Source organism: Apostichopus japonicus, chromosome 17, assembly GCF_037975245.1.
Source record: "Apostichopus japonicus isolate 1M-3 chromosome 17, ASM3797524v1, whole genome shotgun sequence".
NCBI lineage: Eukaryota > Metazoa > Echinodermata > Holothuroidea > Aspidochirotida > Stichopodidae > Apostichopus > Apostichopus japonicus.
Genome location: NC_092577.1, coordinates 9,619,568 through 9,640,004, shown reverse-complemented (window position 1 = coordinate 9,640,004; position 20,437 = coordinate 9,619,568). Strand labels below are relative to the sequence as shown.

The window sequence follows — 20,437 nt, the reverse complement described above, 5'->3', positions numbered from 1 at the left end:
TGGCATATTCAACAAGAAAAAAATCAAAAAGCTACATCAAACAAGTATGTTATGTTATCCTGAACACTTGGTAGGAAATTAATGCTTGAGAAATGTCTGGTGCTTGTCATTATATTTTTCAAAGTCAGATCACACGTGGAGTGCAGCTTACGCGCACGTCCTTCTGTCAATGATCATAACATTTATACACTCACTTAAGGTCACTCATACCCATTGATCTAGCATTAATTTGACTAGTTATTTGCTATAGTTAGATGTTTTTTTGAAGATATCATAGTCGCATATGACAGATTTTCTTGCTTGCAGCGATTTTCCTACGAAGAAATCCGCCAGTTCGATCGATTAGACTGAGCAAAAAGTGTGACGTAATATGCTTGTTAGCTCGAAATTTGATACGGGTTTCAACGAACCTGGGCAAAACCGTCGAGCATATGTTTCGTTTACCCAACGGGTTGTGTACACCGTATTACCAATTTGTTGGTCAAGTTTTTTACTGCAGTCGGGCTTCGCCAATGAAACTGTACAGTGTTTAACTAATATAAATCAATCACGGTTTCATGGATTTGCATGGACCTATATATGATGCACACTAAATCCACAATTTTAACAAAGATTTTCATTAGAATGTGTACTCACATGAGATGACGAGAGGTCAATAGGACAATACTTTGACATCCAATACCTGTTTATCTCCAAAAACTTTCGCGAAGTCAAAAAGAGTAACATTACGTACGAACTTCACCATCTGAAAAGAACTAACGTTATGCTATAGTTTAAAGTGTATCCCGGTATAAAACCAAAGTGATCCTCTCGAAAAATTAAATCCTCCTTTATAAGGAATCATTTCTTCATCCCTCGAAAAGATGTTTAGGTCTCTGAAAACTATTGATCCTGAATTCATGGTACATAACTTTGGATTTCGAAATCATCGCGAAATAATCATAAGGTGAAATCCTGGGGTATTGATCCAACGAGAATAATTTGCACAAACATTTCCTTGGATGTACAGCACCATGAGAAGGTTGTAGTGTCTTTAATGTATGTGATGAAAACATTTCAAATTGTTACACTATCACCCGCAGTCCCGTACGTTAAATTGCTTTTGTTGGATTCGATGCACGAGCGACGAGCCCATTCAAGCTATTATTGATACAATACCGCATGACTAGATACAGAACATATGTACCCTAAATGTTCACAAAGACACCTGCGGTTTTCTTTTCTTTCATTCAGTCTTCTGAACAAAGAATGGGATTTAACTCGTATTGTTATGCTAACCATACCCTCCGGTACCTCGCACATTGAAAGTATTTCTGAAACACGTGTGAGACCACACCCCGTGCAATAAACTCACTTATTATGTATTACAGTTAACTTTATTCTGTCGAAAAACTGGATAACCCACTCGATGCCGGTCTCCAGGTTATTCATCTGAATACCCGACTGATCATCCGGTTCATAATCAGAGTTTATCATTGTTATTCAAGGTTGTTTGAACAACAATGCAGGTTTATCGTTCAAAAAGCTGGATTATGTACTGCTTAACTGGCAAAATCGTTGAGTTCATATGTGCCAATTTTCAATAACGAGCAATATTCGATAGTCATCTTGTTTAAATTCTGTAGATAAACACAAGTTTGTTCTTTTACTCCTAGCATAAACATATCGTGAAACTAATGGTTTAGCCCTAACTAAATTTAGCCTGTAAATGTTTAGTTGTATTCTCAACGTTAACGAAATCAAATTGGTTATAATCTCTCACAATCTCCCCCCGTCTCAAACCTCCAAGGAATGGAAATAGCTTTTACGGTGGTAAGCTGTACATTTCTCTGATTCCACCTTTGTTTATCTTGATGTTTAATATCTATTTAATCATGTTCTTTGAATATTCATTATAGTGAACATCAACAATTAACGAACGTAAGGGCGGCCCTTTCAATCTCAAATATTCATGAATGATCTAAATACTCCTGCAACCTCACTCTGACTGTCCTGACCGAACTCCACATATTTCATCTTACTATACCGTTGTTATAATCAGAAGATAGTTGTGTCCTCCGTGTGATGCAAACTTTTATTTAAGCGGGCGCCCGTAGGCTTTATTTACAGTGCGCCGATCAATGCTGATATTTGTTAGGGCCAGTGCAGATATATGGTTTCACTTTGAATACAACATTTTTTAAGTGTATTCTTTAGATTGAATGCTAGTCTGTAACGTTGGACTATTTCGTTTTAGGTCAAGTAGATTATTCTTTGTATATTTAAAACAAATATGTAGGTTGATTTTGATAAATCTGTTATTTGCTTCAGGAATACCGTAGCAAAATTGTTCGTTTAAATTGTAAGGCTCAATTCAAACAAACAGTAATATATAAGTTTGGATGTTTCCAGTTCATGTTTAGTTCTTCAAAGAATGAAACCTAGAAAAAATCTGGGTGACGACAGGCTGCAAGCTTTATATACTTTATTGTCTCATTAACCGACTTAAAACAAGGTACCTTAATTTAATTAATTGAAATCCAAGTTTGATTAATCTGAAGATGTTGGTGTAAAGTCGAAATACGGATGCTTTATAGTTTACAAAGAGAGAACATGTTCTTTTCATGACATATGTGTAAAGTAACGTTTGTTTAAGAGTAAGTTCAGGTTATTTAAGATATGATTAAACGATGTAATAATGTATGCAGAGCGAAGGCTTGTAAATGAAGAAGAGAAAGATAACACTGAATTTGTGTGTTAGATAACACACATGTATTTTATCGTGTATTATTGGTTCAAACAGTTTATTTCTTATCAGCGGCGGGGGTACGGCCACAACCGCATGGTAAGATATATTGATAATATTATCATAGGAGTGAACATTACATGGCTTGGTCGGGAAGATTGTAGTTACAAATTTTACACACAAAAATGCCACTAAAAGTGTCATTAAATGTTAAAATTATTTTCATCCGTACGCTAACCAAACATAATCAGGTTTAACCATCGTTCCGGTCACATTAGCCTTCCACACACGTCCCGTTCCTGCGTCACTCTTGAAATGGATAGACTGTCGTTTACCGTAATATATTCATGTTGAAAAACAAAGAATTCCGTTTAAATTTATATATGACTTTAGGATGGCAATGTTCATGGTAAGATATTGAACCACATGTGACCTTAGTGCAACCTAAATAATGTAACTTATCCACGCCACTCCCCCTCCCTTTTTAGTACAGTGTTGCCATGATATATTTGGTGATGCATATCTTACGCTACGACAATTGACCATGGCGTCATATATGCTAGTATGTCCAGATTCCCACCCACCTCCTACCCCAATCAATCAATAAATCTAAAATCACAAATTACTTGAACACCTAATCGCGTTAGTTTAAGAAGTTTAATTTTAACACATTTTTACTTTACTACGTGTTCTTCATCTTTTTGTTGACAATCAGTGTAGGTTACCTCATTGACCAATAACGTAAATTAGGTTCAGTCAGTTTTACCGTCGAATGTTCTCGAACAAAACTAACTATACTCCCTATCTACAAATGGAGAAAAGCTTACGTTTTTTGAACTTTGATGTGTGTTCTGTTTTATTTGTATCTTAATTTAATGATTATTATCAGTAGTTAAACACTTTACTATTATGACACTTTATTATCATTACACCTAATTATTATTACAGATTATTATCTCTATTTAAACACTTAACAAGATTATGAAGTAAGAGTCAAAACCCACCATTGAACTTTGTATCAATCTGCCATACATATCTTGCTTAGGATGCTGTTAACAAGACGATATATCTCTTTTACTACAGACCACAAAATCACACAATGAAGGATGAAATAAGCCATTTACTCAGTCATAAAGATGAAACGCTAGAGAATCATATACTAAATGTTCTGCGTTTGAAATATAAATAAAATAAGTCTTTGAAGTAGTTAAACACTTCTTATCCGAATTTATCTTGGTTTGAATGACATCAAGTTATATTTTAACTTCCATAACTTGACCATAATCATATTCGGTGACAGCTGAATGTCAACCGGCTTCACAATATTTCTGTCGAAGGTCACCTGAGGTCAGGTGAAATTGGTAAACATCTCATTCTACATAAGAGTGCTTCTGAAGAACTCTTACTGCATTAAAATTAAATCCATGATAAGGTAAAAGCAAAATGTAGTGGTGACCAGAGGAGGGAAGATCCGTCTAGCAATTGATATTTATCTGCTACAAACTTACGCTTCTTGTGTGAAATGGTTTGTAAATCAGGCGAAACGACGTCAACTGATAAACCAGTTGGTATGTTGTATACGTATATGATATGTTGGTATGTTTTACAACCAAAAACTCTATCATAGGTCATTTGAATGCAGGAAGGGAACAATCCTTTAACAACGCGGTCCATTTCTTGAAAGGTTGCTATTCGAAACAATTTTAATGGGTTATGTTTACAAAATAAGCTAGGTTGATTGTACATTGAAATTTCGAATCTGTAACATACTGTCCTTTCGTACTGGTCGTAATTAACCTCCAATTCGATATAACAAATATACAAATTCATCTGGTTACAGTTTGAGGGAATATGACGTTGAAGATGACCTCAACAATCTCAATTGTTACATCACATATTCATATGTGCTTGCATTTACATGGAACGCCAAACAGTCCAGAAGGCTCATAGAAGTATGTATATAGGGAAACACAATACAAATGTAATGCATCCTCGAATCAGAGATCTATAGTTTCATGAAACAAATACCGAGGATGAAACTTAGGAAATAATCGCAGGAGCCTACTCCAAGTAACCAGATTGCAGACACTTGGCTACAGATACATTGACGTTTTGTGTATAGACTTAACAGAACCTTCGAGAATAACCCCAAGCTTGGGAAAAAACCATTTCGATTGCCATTACAACTATTTAGATAACATCTTCAATTTATTACATGTGCTAACACTAACACTGCAGTAGAATACAGTAAGCAGACGAAGAAAGGAAACGGATCACACTATCTTTGATTTATTTATTTATATTTTGTTTTGTTTTAGTCGAAATCGCGATTTCACGGCGGTTCTGAAGGGACAAACAAGCTATAGACTTACTGCTTAAGTATATAACACGACATTCAAACAATGTGATATTCTTTGTCAAGGTGTCTTGTGAGTGTAAGACAAAGAGGTTAGCATGACTTATCAACTCGACAAAGTCATATGTTTGATGTGCTGTCAAGTTTATTGCAAAGCAACAGCTCTAAAACTTCCTGAAAGTCTGAAACTCGAATACAATATACAATATTTATTCTGATGTCGTGCTGTACTGACACAGTAGGTCTACATCTTGGCCTTTCAAACCACCATATAATTCATACAATAAAAACTTAGAGTGAAAATTGTCAAATCAAACTTATTTCTGATGATTTTTTTGTAGTCACAGGTTACATATGAATTTGGTACAATTAAGTTTCAAAATGGATACCAGACTGCCACACACTTAATATGTTTTTTGTGTGTACAAAACGAGGACATGTTGTAATATATGACAGGTACAATGTAAGGTGTTTTGAAACGAAAACAACGAAACATAATGTAAGGTCCGTGTAAATACTCTCTAGTAGGATGACGGAACGATTAGCAAATATTGACATTTACAAGTTAATCACATGAAACAGCTTATCGAATACAAACTGTAAGGCTAACCGACTGTATTCTTTCACATTACCTATGTTCATTATATAAGCAGATCTCTCATTACCTTTGTGTTATCACATGAATGGTAAAACGGTAAAAGAAAGCAAACAATAAAAAACGAAAAGACAAAAGGTCCCAAAAGGGAAAGAAGAAAGAACAATAGAAAGATCGCAAATTACGGAAACATGTATAAACGATGTGTTATATTGGATATAATATATACAAATTAAAACAACTATTCATGAAAGGCGATTAATAGTTCATTTTAAATTTTCATTTTTTAGCAATTTGATAGTGGATGATTACCCCAAAAATGGTTACATAATATGTGCGCAACGAGGGGATAACATGAAAGGAAATGTTTGTTTGCTTGCAAGAGTCTTAAAGCTTGGGCAATTAAAGCCAAACAAAAGTAACTGCAAAGACGTGGTAACAACAAAATAACGATATTTTCATGAAATTCTTACATTGTGTAAAATCTTCTGAAATAATTTGCAATTGTAAAACCTATGATCAAATGTTTAGAGTGAATTATTGAACTATTATTGGTCTCAGCAATGACTAAACTACAAGACCTACCATATATAAAAGTACGATCATTGATTTCAAGCTTCAGTACACAAAGTGTTCAGATTGTCATTATCTTGTTCGAATTTTTATTGAATGAGGTAACAGACTCGTCACTGGATTGTCTTTACTCGGAGGTAACGCAACTTAAGGGAAGATACATAACTAAAGCATACATGAATATAAACGTCTAGCTCACGTAGTGATAAGACAAAGGAGAATACATAGAAAGCCAATCATTATATTTAAATGAACTGATTAAATACAAACTATTAATGTTATGTAATTATCATTATATTACGTAATATACACGTCATCGTAAACCATACCATATATTATGTTTTCAGTAGACATTAAAAGCCATTGACTACACAATGAACAATGAAAATAAACTAAGGCAATAGCTAAAAAAAAAGCGCAAAGCAGCCCCCGCCCCTCCACCAAACAAAAACAAATAAAAACAAATAATATATTAAAATTAAAACTGGTAGCTGTAAGTGAGTGTAAATGATGTATTAACTGTCATTACTTGTAACAACAAACTGTTACTGCTTTAGTATATTACACGACATTCAAACAATTTGATATTCTTTGTCAAAGTGGCATGTGAGTGTTAGTCTAAATTAACGTAGTTTTTGACATTTCTTTATTCAAGTTTTAACAGGTTAGCGTGACTTATCAACTCGACAAAGTCATATGTTTGATGTGTTGTAAAGTTGATTGCAAAGCAACAACACAACAACGTCCTGAAGTCTCAAACTCGAAAATAATATACAATATTTTTTTCTGATGTCGTGCTGTACTGACACAGTAGGTCTACGTTTTGGCCTTTCAAACCACCATACAATTCATAAAATAAAAAATTAGAGTAAAAATTGTCAAATTAAACTTATCTCTGATGGTTTTTGTAGTCACAAGTTAAATATGCATTTGGTACAATTAAGATACAAAATGGATACCAGACTACAACAAACTAAATATGAATCTTTTTTTTGACAAAACAAGGACATGTTGTAATGTAGGACAAGTACATTTTAAGGTGTTTTGAATCGAAAACAGCAAAACATAGTGTAAATTCCGTGTTAATACTCTCTAGTATAGGATGACGGAACGATTAGCAAATATTGACTTTTCTAAGTTAATCACCTGAAACAGCTCATCGAATACGAACTGTATGGCTAACAAACTATATGCTTTCATATTACCTATGTTCATTATACAAACATATCTCTCATTACCTTTGTTTATTCACATGGATGGTAAAAACGGTAAAAGAAAGCAAAAAAAAAAAATGATAAAAGAACCAAAAGGGAAAAATGAAAAAAGAACAATAGAAAGATCGCAAATTACGGAATTATTTATAAACGATGTGTTATATTGGATATAATATATAAAAATTAAAACAACTATTCATGAAAGGAGATTTAGTGTTAATTTTAAATTTTTCTTTCTTAGCAATTTGCTAGTAGAAGATTACTCCGGAAATGGTTACACTAATATGTGCAAAACGAGGGGATAACATGAAAGGATCTGTTTGTGTGTTTGCAAGTGTCTTAATGCTTGGGCAATTAAAGCCAAACAAAAGAAACTGCAAAGACGTGGTAACAACAAAATAATGATATTTACATGAAATTCTTTTTATTGTGTAAAATTTTCTGAAATAACTTGCAATTATAAAACCTATGATTACATGTTTCGGGAGAATTGTTGAACTACTATTGGTCTCAGCCATGACTAAACTACAAGACCTACCGTATATAGAAGTACGATCATTGATTTAAAGCTTCAGTACACTAAATGTTCAGATTGTCATTACCTTGTTCGAATTATTATTGAATGACGTAACAGACACGTCACTTGTATTGTCTTTTATCGGCTGTAATGGAACTTAAGGGGAGATACATAACTAAAATATACATGAATATAAACGTCTAGCTCGCGTATTATAAGATAAATGAGAGTACAATAGAAAGCCAATCATTATCTTTAAATTAACTGATTAAGTACAAAATATTAATGTTATGTAATGATCATTATATTACGTAATGTACACGTCATCGTAAATCATATCACGTATTATGTTTACAGTGGGCTTTAAAATCTATAGATTACAGAATTAGCTATGAAAAAAAAAGCAATAGCAACAAAAAACAAGCGCAAAGCACCCTTCCCCCACCCCCCCCCAAAAAAAACCCAAATTAAAACTGGTAGCTGTAAGTGAATGTATATGATACATAAACTGTCATTACTTGTAACAACACACTGTTACAGGAAATATTTAAGCTAAACAAGAAAAAGAAACCTAAGTAAATGACGTCATGTTAACTGGAAATGTCTTAAAGGTCGATATACAACAAAACGTCCTCCATTTTGGTTTCTTCAGGAAGTCAAATTCGATATTACATGTCAATTATAGTGTAACATGCAATTGTTGACCTATGATATCATAGTGTCTCCAACACATTCGATGACTTTTCAAGAAGATTCAAAATCGCAAACACTAAAAAAAAAATGAATATTTTTTTTAATGGTTTCGAAGTTAATAACAAATATACGTATAAGTGTCATTGTATATAATTGTCGAAAGTCAGAAGTAAGCATTGAAGGTTAAGTCATTTGACTGAAAAGTTTCATTGGTAGATTATACAGCAAGCTTAACAATTGATATACAATTCAGATATACAATTGATATCACATTGATTTAAAGACACATCAATCCCCATCCATCTTCCCTCCCATCCAAAGGTTCACGAATTTCCAAGTGATTATTCTGATCCGTCTTGGACGCTGAAAACGGTAGATAAATATATGAAAAATAAGTTTCCTAACTTTAAGTTAGTTAGGCGGGACCCATCGATTGGGATATTTAATTAAAAAAGTTCCCTTTGACAAGAATGACTTTATTAGCTGGGAGGAGTTCTTGGCTCTGGTGAGGGGTAAGAGGCCTTCTAGATTAGGAATTCGGTGGACAAAGTGCTTGCGTCCGCAGGGTACAGCACAGTTACCGGGTGGACTCTAATTTAGGTTGATTCTCCCGGGGAGGGTAATCTCATGTCTTGGGCGGAGGTCAAGCTCTCTGCCGTCTCATATTTTCTCTGTTTTGTTTCTTGACTTTGTCTGCTTCCAAATGTTGAAGGTAATTGTCTGTAATTATGCCTACCGTATTAAATTGTATTCACTTTCATATATTTTACGGTTCCTCCCACATTTTTTCCTACCTGCAGAGGGCTGCATTCTGTCCATCTCGAACAGGATTACACCCCTACCTATATTATATTTAGTATTTGTACATAAACTCGGAAATGAACGACATAGAAGAAAAGTAAAGCATCTCGAGATAGCCTAACAAGACTGAAAAAAGAGCAAAATAAGAACTGATGATAGATATTGAATAAGTCAAGATACAAGAATGAATAATTAATAATAATATACATCATTAAATTTTAGAACAAAATTGTCACGTACATTTGATTTGACCACACATTTGTGTATCTTGGATCAACGAGTGGTTTAACGATTGGCGTTACATTGATCGTAAAAACTGAGACAAGACCAACACGCATTGCCTCTTATTTCAGAAAATGTTGGTGTTCCCCTTACGTAACATCCATATGGTGTTACCATTACGTAACATCAGTATGGTATTACCATCACGTAACATCAGTATCATATCAGAGACATAACTGAGAAGAACGTCAGTCTATCTGCTCTCTCTCCACCCGCATATGTCTTCCTTTCTCTGTCCAACTGTCTCCACCTCTCTGTCTCTCTCTCTCTCTGGAAGAGTACACGTTAGACAGTCTGCTGTTCCTCGTGGAGACAACTCAAATGTGTAACCTAAAAAGAAACAAATTATTACTATTAATTATTGTTTAAAAGTGTTGTCACCTCGACAAACTGTTGCAGTTAATGAAGGGATGACACAAAACAACAGATATCACCTGCTACACATACTAACGGAGATCCATGCTACACATAATAACAGGTATCACCTGCTACACATACTGACAGATATCCCTGCTACACAGAATAATATGCATCACCTGCTGCACAGACTGACGGAGATCCCTGCTACACATAATACCAGGCTTCACCTGCTACACATACTGGCAGAGATCCATGCTACACATAATAACAGGCATCACCTGCTACACATACTGACAGAGATCCTGCTACACAGAATAATATGCATCACAGAATAATATGCATCACCTGCTACATAACCCTGGCAGAGATCCATGCTACACATAATAACAGACATCACCTTCTTAACATACTAACGGAGATCCTTGCTACACAGAATAAAAGGCATCACCTGATACACGTACTGACAGAGATCCCTTCTACACATAATAACAGGAACCATCTGCTACACATACTGACAGAAATCCCTGCTACAAACAATACAAGGCATCACATTCTACACATACTCACAGAGATCCTCGCTACACATAATACAAGGCATCACATTCTCCATATTCTGACAGAGATCAATGCTACACATAATAACAGGTATTACCTGCTACATCACTGGCAGAGATCCCTGCTACACATAATAACATGCATCACCTTTTACACATACTGACATAGATCCATGCTACACATAATGGCAGGCATCACCTGCTTCACATACTGGCAGAGATCCCTGCCACAAACAATACAAGGCATCACCTTCTACACATACTGACAGGGACCCCTGCTAAACAGAATAACAGGCATCACCTGCTACACATACTGGCAGAGATCCCTGCTACACATAATAACAAGCATCGCCCTCTACACATACTGACATAGATCTATCATCCCTGATACAAATAAAACAAGGCAACACCTGCTACACATACTGACAGAGATCCCTGCTAATAGAATGGATTTCTTTACTGATCACTTCGTGAGATTTTATTTAGTGCTATGAAATATTTAGTATAAATTATTATTTTTAATTGTATTTAATTTTTTATTTTTTTTTAAATTTTATAATTTATTATTCATATTAATTTAAATTATTGATCACATTTTAATCTCAGTTGTTACTAATGATTTAACTATACACTCTGTGTTCCCTCTGACTAATGGGTGTAATGACTAGTTGTTATGTTATATGTATGTTGTCTCTGCTCATCAACATCAAAGGTATCAATATATGACAGAAGGAGAAATCAAACATTAGTTTAACATATATTAAGAGATTCTTAAAAACTCAGCAGAGAGTCGAACTGTGAGTTATAAAACCTGACCGACTTAAACAGATTACTATACAATCATAAAAAACACCACCCAACTTAATACTTTCGGACAGCGTTCACTGTCCGATTTACTCTATGAATGTTAAATTTAACTATATTGCACATTTTATGACAGTTATGTCAACTGAGATAACATAATAAGCTTCAAATGCTCAACAGACTACAATATCTCATCCTTCGTATAATATGAGCGCTGAGATAAAAGCTGAGGCTCATCAATATAAGTGACTGGACTTTTAAGTCTTATATGCAGACCATTAATTCAGTTGCTTGCATGCAATCCAAAACTCAGTGTCAAACATAACAATGACAAATTGTACTGGATTCTATTCAGAGGTGTTATGTTGTTTATATCAAGTTAAAAGTAACAGTAACATTTAGGACTGCACAGGGGAGTTATCATAAATTTAGCATCAAAGGAAACATTCCAAAAAATTAGCTTCTTATAAATACAAAGAACCAAATGAGTAAAGTTGCAGACATGCGCTAACTTCTTCAATGACGTCAAGCATATTTAAAGCACGGTAAAGTAATCTCAAAATGATGGGAATGTTAATTCTAAACAGGGCCTCCTTATTGTTAATTTTGTTAGAATTTTGCAAGTCATGGTAGTTACTTTTTCTAAATTCCCTGTTTGATACACATCAATTATAAATATTTCCTGCCGGATGAGAATCAAAGTATAATACTCTTTTGTCTTATTTCTTTGTTCAACAGAAATTAACACCTCCTTGCCTGTTACTAAATTACTGTTACTAATTAACAGGAATATGAATCTATGTCTCTCTTACCTCTTCTCCTGGTAGATTACCCTTTTTTTCACAGGCCTGGAAGGAAGAGAAATTTTATTATCATAATATTTTGAGATTGTATTCAGGAAAATATGATAAGGCGAAGCAAAAAAATGTATAAGTTAGAATGATATATGTTCACAAATATCGCAGTAAACTATTCCTGGCAGGTAAATGCACATCCGTATTGAGCACACTTTAGTCAATATAGGAGACAGACTCGTCACTGTAAGATGTACCGACTTAATAACATGAATACATACATCAGCTGTATAGGGAAGACAACATTAGATTTAAACCCGTCATCAAGCACTGAGTAACGCCTTTAAATACTGAGTGACGTCATAATGATGAACTTCTTACTGAGATGATCAAATGGAAACAATGGGCGAGAGGATGAGGGCAGTATTCAAAGATAGAACTATTTATATGATCTTTGTGGTTGAATCGATGGAATGTACAAACAATGTTCTTGAATATCCATTGTAGCAGTATTTTGGTTACTTTCCCTACCAACCCCCCCACCCCCACTTCATGTTATATGATCTGTTGCTATCGTATACCGTAGGCAATCCTTTAATGATATTTATGAAAATTTGGGAGATACATTTAAAAGATAATGTCTCGAAGAGCAGTAACAAAGAAAGATAACGATAGTTCAAATAGATTAGAGATCTGTGTAGATATGTTATTGTTGAAAAATTTCATGAAATATCGTGGAATCATATTAACCCTTCAATAGTTTATTTCTTGTGTATTTGCCATGTCACGTGCGTATTTGATATTTGAAGTTTGTAAATAATTATTTCATGAACAAATATTTCCATCCTTGCTTTGATCCTTTAATTTGACCAAGTAGTCTCGGACTCGGCTCGGAATCAGGAAAAATTGACTCAACTACATCAGAGTGTTTCATATACTATTAGATACATACACATTGAATAGCGCTTAAATATAAATATGAAGATACAATAGTTAATTTACCGGGTGGTAATTGTTTTAAAATCAACCACATTACAAGTTACTTTGAACACCCACCCCTACCCCTATCTGGCCCAGGCTCCTTCAAGAACATATTTTTTATACACAGTAGTTAACCAAAAGACGAAAGAAATAATGCAAATATTTTAAGCAATTATTAGTTCAGATTCACCGTTGCCACGTTTTGTATCATAATGCTGCTGCTTATTCATAGTACTGTACATATAGAGGATGGTACAAAAAGGAGTTTCTTGAAAGTTAAATATAAAACTTAAATTTAACCTTTTAGTTAAACTTCGAAGTAGTCACCTCTCCTTTAATTTTGCTAGTATGTTAAAGTAAATCAAATTGATGAAATCTACCTCAAAAACAAACTTGTTTCTTTGTTTCAAGTTAAAGCCAGATCTGCCCGTTTATATATATAATCCTACTGGGACCACACATTTATTTATAAGTCCCGTATATATACATTAATCTAAATAAATAATAAAATATAATCAATATGGATCCATCAAATCCCATTACAGCTGAAACTATTAGAACCGAGTAATATTTACTAACTGTTGTATTGCTGCGTGCAGTGACGTAAGACGTAAATATTCTAGAGAAGAAAAGTATGCATCGATATTTTCACAAATAAAACCTTTTTTTTTACTGAGACGGTGTGGAAGAGAGACACTGGAAGCACGATAGATTTATTTCGCTTTATATATTTTGATCTGTCTGAATATTCTTTATTCTAAAATTGAAAATATTCATAGATTTACAAGGCAATTACTTATATAAGGAGGACACATGGGAGGGGAGGGGGGGGGGGGAGAAGGACAACAATAATTAGTAAATAGGACGAAACTGCTGGAGTACGAGCGTGGAAGGGAGACTCATTTATTGTTGTTTAATGCCCCCCCCCTTTTTTTTATTTGTACCATACCTCGTCACAAGGGTTTCTGACGTTTACGTTGTATTGTACGATATAAACATCCTGGACAAATACCTCCTCGTCATTGGACAAATGAACATTTATCTTTAAATATAATTATCGTTACTTCAGTATGGGGACCTAGCTCCAACCCCCCTTCCATTATAATCTCTAAGGATGTTGTTTTAACCTTTGATATGATAATTAAATATAACCAATCAAACCAGAGAAAGTATGCTATTACGATAATTAAGCAATACATATGTTTTTATGACCGATTGTCTTTAATTGGGTTCAATTTTACTGAATTAGAATAATGACTAAAGTGCGACGTGCGATATAACATGAATTAACACTTCATAAATGCGCACACATTTATCTAAACATTTATGTTTGTATTTGGTTTTGTTTCATGTTAAATAAATAATATAATACAACAACGGATATGGCTGCTTTAGGAACACATGAATATAGTGCCATATCAGATGAAAGGGTGTTGATAGGGAGGAGCAGGGACAATTTATAGTAAAATATGAAAAGTAGTTTGTAGTATGTAAATGTCTGTTGTTTTAAGTTCTTTCTGTTTATCACAATCTAATTCAAATGCAACCACCAACTAAGTGCATTTTAACGATTATGTTGTTTTTATATTTACTGGTAAAGTAATACAGAGGGCACCTTAGCTCAAATAACCTGACCAGAATGCATTATGAGCAATAGCTGTAAGAAAAGTGCACAATCTCATACCTGCCATAGACCGGTCTGTAGATTCAGGCGACGATCATCAACATCTCCATAGTTCCATACTGATGAATAAAATGAACGAAATTTATGAAAATGCAAGTGTAATTTAATTCTCTCTTCATTTTTTTGGGGGGGGGGGGGCTGAAATGAAGTATTAAACATTATATTCACCGGATTTATGTTGGCCCTCGACGATACCTTCATATTAGCTGAGAAATCAATCTGGTTGATTCCTTAAATTTGATCTAATCAGTTTACTATCATTATCATCACGGTTTTATACCTGATCATGTTTACAACCATTATCCTTTTAGTTACATAACCAATAAGGTTAGGATTGTTGTCATCTCATTTGCATAGCTGATCAGGTGTACACTTATCCTAAATAACACATGTGAAACAACTCAAATAGGAGTGAATATTGAACGAAATTAAGAAAACAAATCAAGATAGTCGAGTATTTGATGCTCAGATAAAAAAAATTCATCCATGAGACGATGAACTGATCAGAGAACATTCAACATCAGTGACGTCATCACAGATCATGAAAGCCAATAATATAAATGTTGATCATAGAAAAAAAAATATAGAATTTGGTTTTATGGAGCTACAAGCCAAAACAAATCAGCGTCATAATCACGTGATCACATTTCCAATGTCCTGAGAGTATGTCAGTTGTGTAAACTAAGGTTTATATTTCTTGGTTCCAGTCACTTTCTTAGGTATGTTTGCTTTCAACTGTATTAAGACTAAATACATCAATCTCTTTAATAGTACCTTATATGGAGGATGAAGGTATGTATAATCTAACATCGTGTTATTATGACTTGACATGCACAATTGTAACATTGAGTAATAACGCTGTCCAAATTTCTAAGAAGTTTTAAGAAACCTACATTAAAGTATGTTTAAAACAGAAGTGTAAATGGAGACAAACAACACTTACGTGCAAACACGTATTAATGAAGATACCATATCAATATAAATTATGTTTTGTGTCGTGGTTTGTCTTTCAGATCATCAATAAGGCCGTGACAAAACTACAACACGAACAAAACAGAAAAATCAGCAGCAATTGTATAACAATTACAATAATTGTTGAATTGAATGGAACAGACCATTGTAACGTCCCTTTGTTTCTGTTTGTTACATCTTTTGATTACTGAATTTGAATGCAAGCCTATAGGCTATCGCAGCCGATCTTACAAATATAATATAATTGCAGTGAGCACTATATTAATAACCGGCCGTTTACCTGTCCAGAACTACCCACCTGCTATAACTAAAAGCAGGACCCTAGTTTCACGGTTATGATTCAGTAACAATTCTGGTGAGGATATGACAAGTGTTCATATCCACTTAACTCAAGAAACACTTATATAGTTTGAATAACCACGATACTTCTTTTTCATTAAAGACTACCATAGCCTGCAGCATAGTTGTATCCATGGTCGTTTACTTGATCCAAGCGAAGGATAAATACTTTCTCTCGAGCATTATTTTATTTCATGAGTAAGAACATTGAACATTCCCCAGGCACAAAGTGTAGCGCATCTATACGGCAGCCCCTTAGTCAAATCTTCCACCACCCCCCACTCCCCAAAGAGAGACCATAACAACCAACGAGTAAATAGCTCATGAGCAAGAATCGCGGCGTGATATATCTATACCTCCACTGCACCCGTATCCGTTTCTGCTTAGTAATGCGTTCGTTTGATTTTTACTCACTCAAACAATTACAATGAATACATGATCCCTATAACGTCTAAAGTTACGTTTGCAGACTAGATGGTGGACTATACAATTGAAAACATTCAATAATAAACATAATAGATATTTTCTTGAATTTATTCGTTGACCGATGAATAAGACTAATTGAAATGTATCTACTCTGAATCCCTCCCTTAGCTACTACTTGCAAGATCAATGGTTATTCTAAGAAACAGAATATGCTGCATTACTCAAAAATATTGAATCTTTCTTTTATGACATTTTAGCATCTCAGCGAAATTCAAAGAAAATGTTAAGTTCAAACTGCGACAGATACTACGCGTTATACAAAGTATACCTCGTTACCTCATCAAGTACATCATACCGATGTGAAACTGTATCAAATCGATAAACAGTATGTATATTGATGGCTTGAAAATGTAACTAATATTTATCAGATAAAAGATAAAGCCTTTTTTATTCACATTTCGCTTTGCATGCAGATTTACAGATCAAAAAATCAAAGGGTGCTATGCGAAATCCCCGGAAGCTGCAGAATTTTTAGACATAGTTGTCAGGAAGAGGCTTAACCTCAACATTGAACAGAACGTTTCCCAGAGCCTGGAAGCGGGGTCGAGGGACTAAAGCCCAGTGAAAAAGCAGCATTTCTAACATTTCTTGTTCTTTTATAGCGAGTTCGACCACAACAACTACGTGCACATAAGATAGAGGAATTAAAATTCTCTGGAAAATATTTGACGCATTGGTTGGTTCCACGAGGGGAAGCCCCTCGGAAACCACATGTTATAAATAAATGATATTTATCTAGAATGTATTCCAAGCAAGCTGGTGGGGATTCGTTGGACTAAAGCTGTAGCGTTTGCAGATATGTTCTGTTCTCTTGAAGTAATTGTGAAAGACTGAAATCTATTTATGAGAAAAACTCAATTTTCAGCGGATTGAAGTGCAAGGCGCTAATGGTGGGGTGGGCAAAGCATCTGGAATATGTTGCCTTTATTTACCTAATATTATCCAAATCTGGGAAAATATAGACGTAAGGGAGTAACAGACATATCGATTCTGTTTTCTTTTCTTCGTTTTTGTAGTATAACTCTTACTTTCGTAAGTGTGCGACCATGATCAATTTTTCTCCAAGTTGTCGACCGACTTGGCATCAATTTGAGACCGAGCGGTGTGACACCCCACAGCCCCGTTTGTATACTTATGAGGTTGCGTTCTCAAATTATAATAGTGAAATTCTATTTTCCTGTTTCCAAGTACAGCGCTAGTGTAAGCAAAGAACTCTCTCAGTATAATATATTAGACATAATATATGCACATAATTATATGCCTCAGATTTATCGTTTGAAATCTAAACTTCCCCCTTTTTTCCTGGGGAAGCACCACAGACCCCCCCCCCTCCGCCCACCCCTCCTCCCAATATATGATGTCGGCTTTGACGACCCTCTGTTCCTGTACAACACTGCAGAACGAGTGTCTTATATTTGTCTTTATAAAGCCTTTATGGTAATGTTACCCATCAGAATATCTGGTACTAACATTTCCGACACACGTTTGGTCTCTTTTTTGTTTCGTTTTTGTTTTAAACACTTTGCAGCAATTTCAGAGAAACAAAAACTTCGTTTGCAGAACTTGCAAGAGAATTAAGTTACACTTTGCGGCGTTATTTTGCAATTCAGATTGTAAGAATGGTTTTAAGCGGAGGTGTGGATTTGTTTAAATGTGTGTGCTTTTCGGGGGGAGGGTGGTAGGGGGTTGACAGACTCCTATAGGGGCACAGCATTACTTCAAAACCTTACACAATAATTGCCGCTGTGTAATTAAGTTGCCCAAAGTGTGTGATACCACTTCCTTTCAGAAAGAGAATTAAAGCATCAATTGATGTAATTACTATACTCTCAAAAACATCTTATAAGTCAGTGATCTCGAAACATGGACATGTAAGGTAAAAGACTTATCTCTTAAATCAACCAAGCAATATTAAGTGTTGTTACATTTCTATTGTTCGATTTGTTGTTTACTGTCATAAGACTCTGTTTTGGGTGTCTCCTTCATTTAAAATTGAAATCATGTGTTGCTGATCCATTACTCCCTTGTAAGTGAATCAACAGCACTCTACATGTCAAAAGAAATTCACAAAGTTGGCTGGTTGGTAAAGGTTTTGAGTATATGTAAGAAATTTGAAATGTGTCCATTATGACGTCATTGTGACAATACCTTTCACGTTTCTTGATTTCAATGATGATGGAATGGATTCAACCGGAATAGTGTCTGGCAGATCGTATAATTGAAACCTATGGAAAGAGGTAGAGTAATCATCGTGTAAGATGTAGACGACGTAGAGGAATGTCCTCCTAGTCAGGTTTATTGTTTACAAAATCAATGAAGTTAAACAAAGTAAACAACAAAAAACAATGAAATAAATCACATCTGATTGATCATTCTGATCAGAATTGATTATAATCACAAGTCTTGTGTTTCAACGATCCCACGAAAAATAAATTAGAATGGATCATAGAATTGAAGTATAGAGAATGACGTCATGCGACATATACTGAAGCCACCCATTCAACTGATGGCGCTTCGCTTGTACGGCAAGAAAGTACCGGCGCGTAATACAAACACTCCGTCTTTGACATAACTAAAGTGATAAAGATGGCATAAATCACTCGAAATATTAGAGTTCAACGGTGAAATCTAAATCTAAAAGTAATGAAACTTAAAACTAAATTGTTGTTTCTTAATCTCAAAATAGTTTAAGACGCTACATTTCACACTTTCCGGTGCAATGACGGGATGACAAACCTGCAAACACTTGTACTGAAACGGAGAAAGACTATAATTGAGAAGGCAGGAGGGTCGAGGGCATAGCAACATTCTTTACTGGGCGAAACAACTGATCCTCCCGGGTGATTTCAGTAAAAGAATAAACACTAAATGCTGCAATTACATGCAGGGACGTAGCCAGGGGGAGCAGGGGGAGCGACCGCTCCCCCCTTTCAGTGTCGATTTTTTTTAACTGTCGTTTTTTTAGCATGGTATTTTGTCAGTGCTCTTTGATCTTGAATACTCGTCAGCTCCGTTAACTCGATTGTAATCGTAGTAACATTCACGCCTACTGATTCAACTACTTACTTAGTTTGGCAGATGCAATTAGCTAAATTTAGCTTATAGCCAATTACAAGCCTACAGTTGGCCACTGCATAATAAAATACATATTGCCTACCTAACCGCACTCTATGGAATGTCACGAACTGTATGCACAACAACGTCGACAACGTTCGTTCAATGAGTCGTCCTAGGTTGTTGCACGAACAGCATGTTATGAAGCTAAGCTAGCAATCGTTCGTGATACGCACTTCCTATAAATAGCTATTACACTGCTAATACACTGCGATAACGATATTTGTTTTTAGGCCACTGCATATCTGGCTGCATTACAAAATATGAAAGTTTATATTGTCCATCAGTTAAGTTCCTCAAATGTATTAAAGTCCAGACATTGGACAATAAACAAGAATCATCCTACTGGAAAACTTGTAAAAGAGCACTATGTTTGTCTTTCTGATATATTATGTAAAAGAATTTAAACAGGAAACAAAATCTGCTGATACTGATATCATATGATCAGGGCGTAGCCAGTATGTAGCACGATAGTTTCATTCAACACTCTACCCGCCGAAAAAGACTATAGGATCCGATCTTGTCAGTTTTTTAACGTGTAGTTAAGAACCCGTTTACGCAGATAATATTTCAGTTGAGAAAACACTTGAGAA

The 20,437-nt window shown here is 34.9% G+C and overlaps 1 protein-coding gene across 2 annotated transcripts in view; it reads right to left on the bottom strand.

Annotated features, from left to right (window-relative positions):
• Positions 1-9,013: 9,013 nt before the first annotated feature.
• The window catches only part of LOC139954923 (NLR family CARD domain-containing protein 4-like), a 38,140-nt gene continuing 26,716 nt past the window's right edge, over positions 9,014-20,437 (bottom strand). The window contains exons 5-8 of one of the 2 annotated variants that reach the window (XM_071954913.1): positions 18,879-18,955; positions 14,934-14,992; positions 12,287-12,322; positions 9,014-10,086 (exon numbers count right to left, since the gene is read on the bottom strand). The gene's annotated coding sequence lies outside the window, so the exon portion shown is untranslated. The remainder of the gene's footprint in view (positions 10,087-12,286; positions 12,323-14,933; positions 14,993-18,878; positions 18,956-20,437) is intronic. The other variant, XM_071954915.1, reaches the window with a different exon arrangement.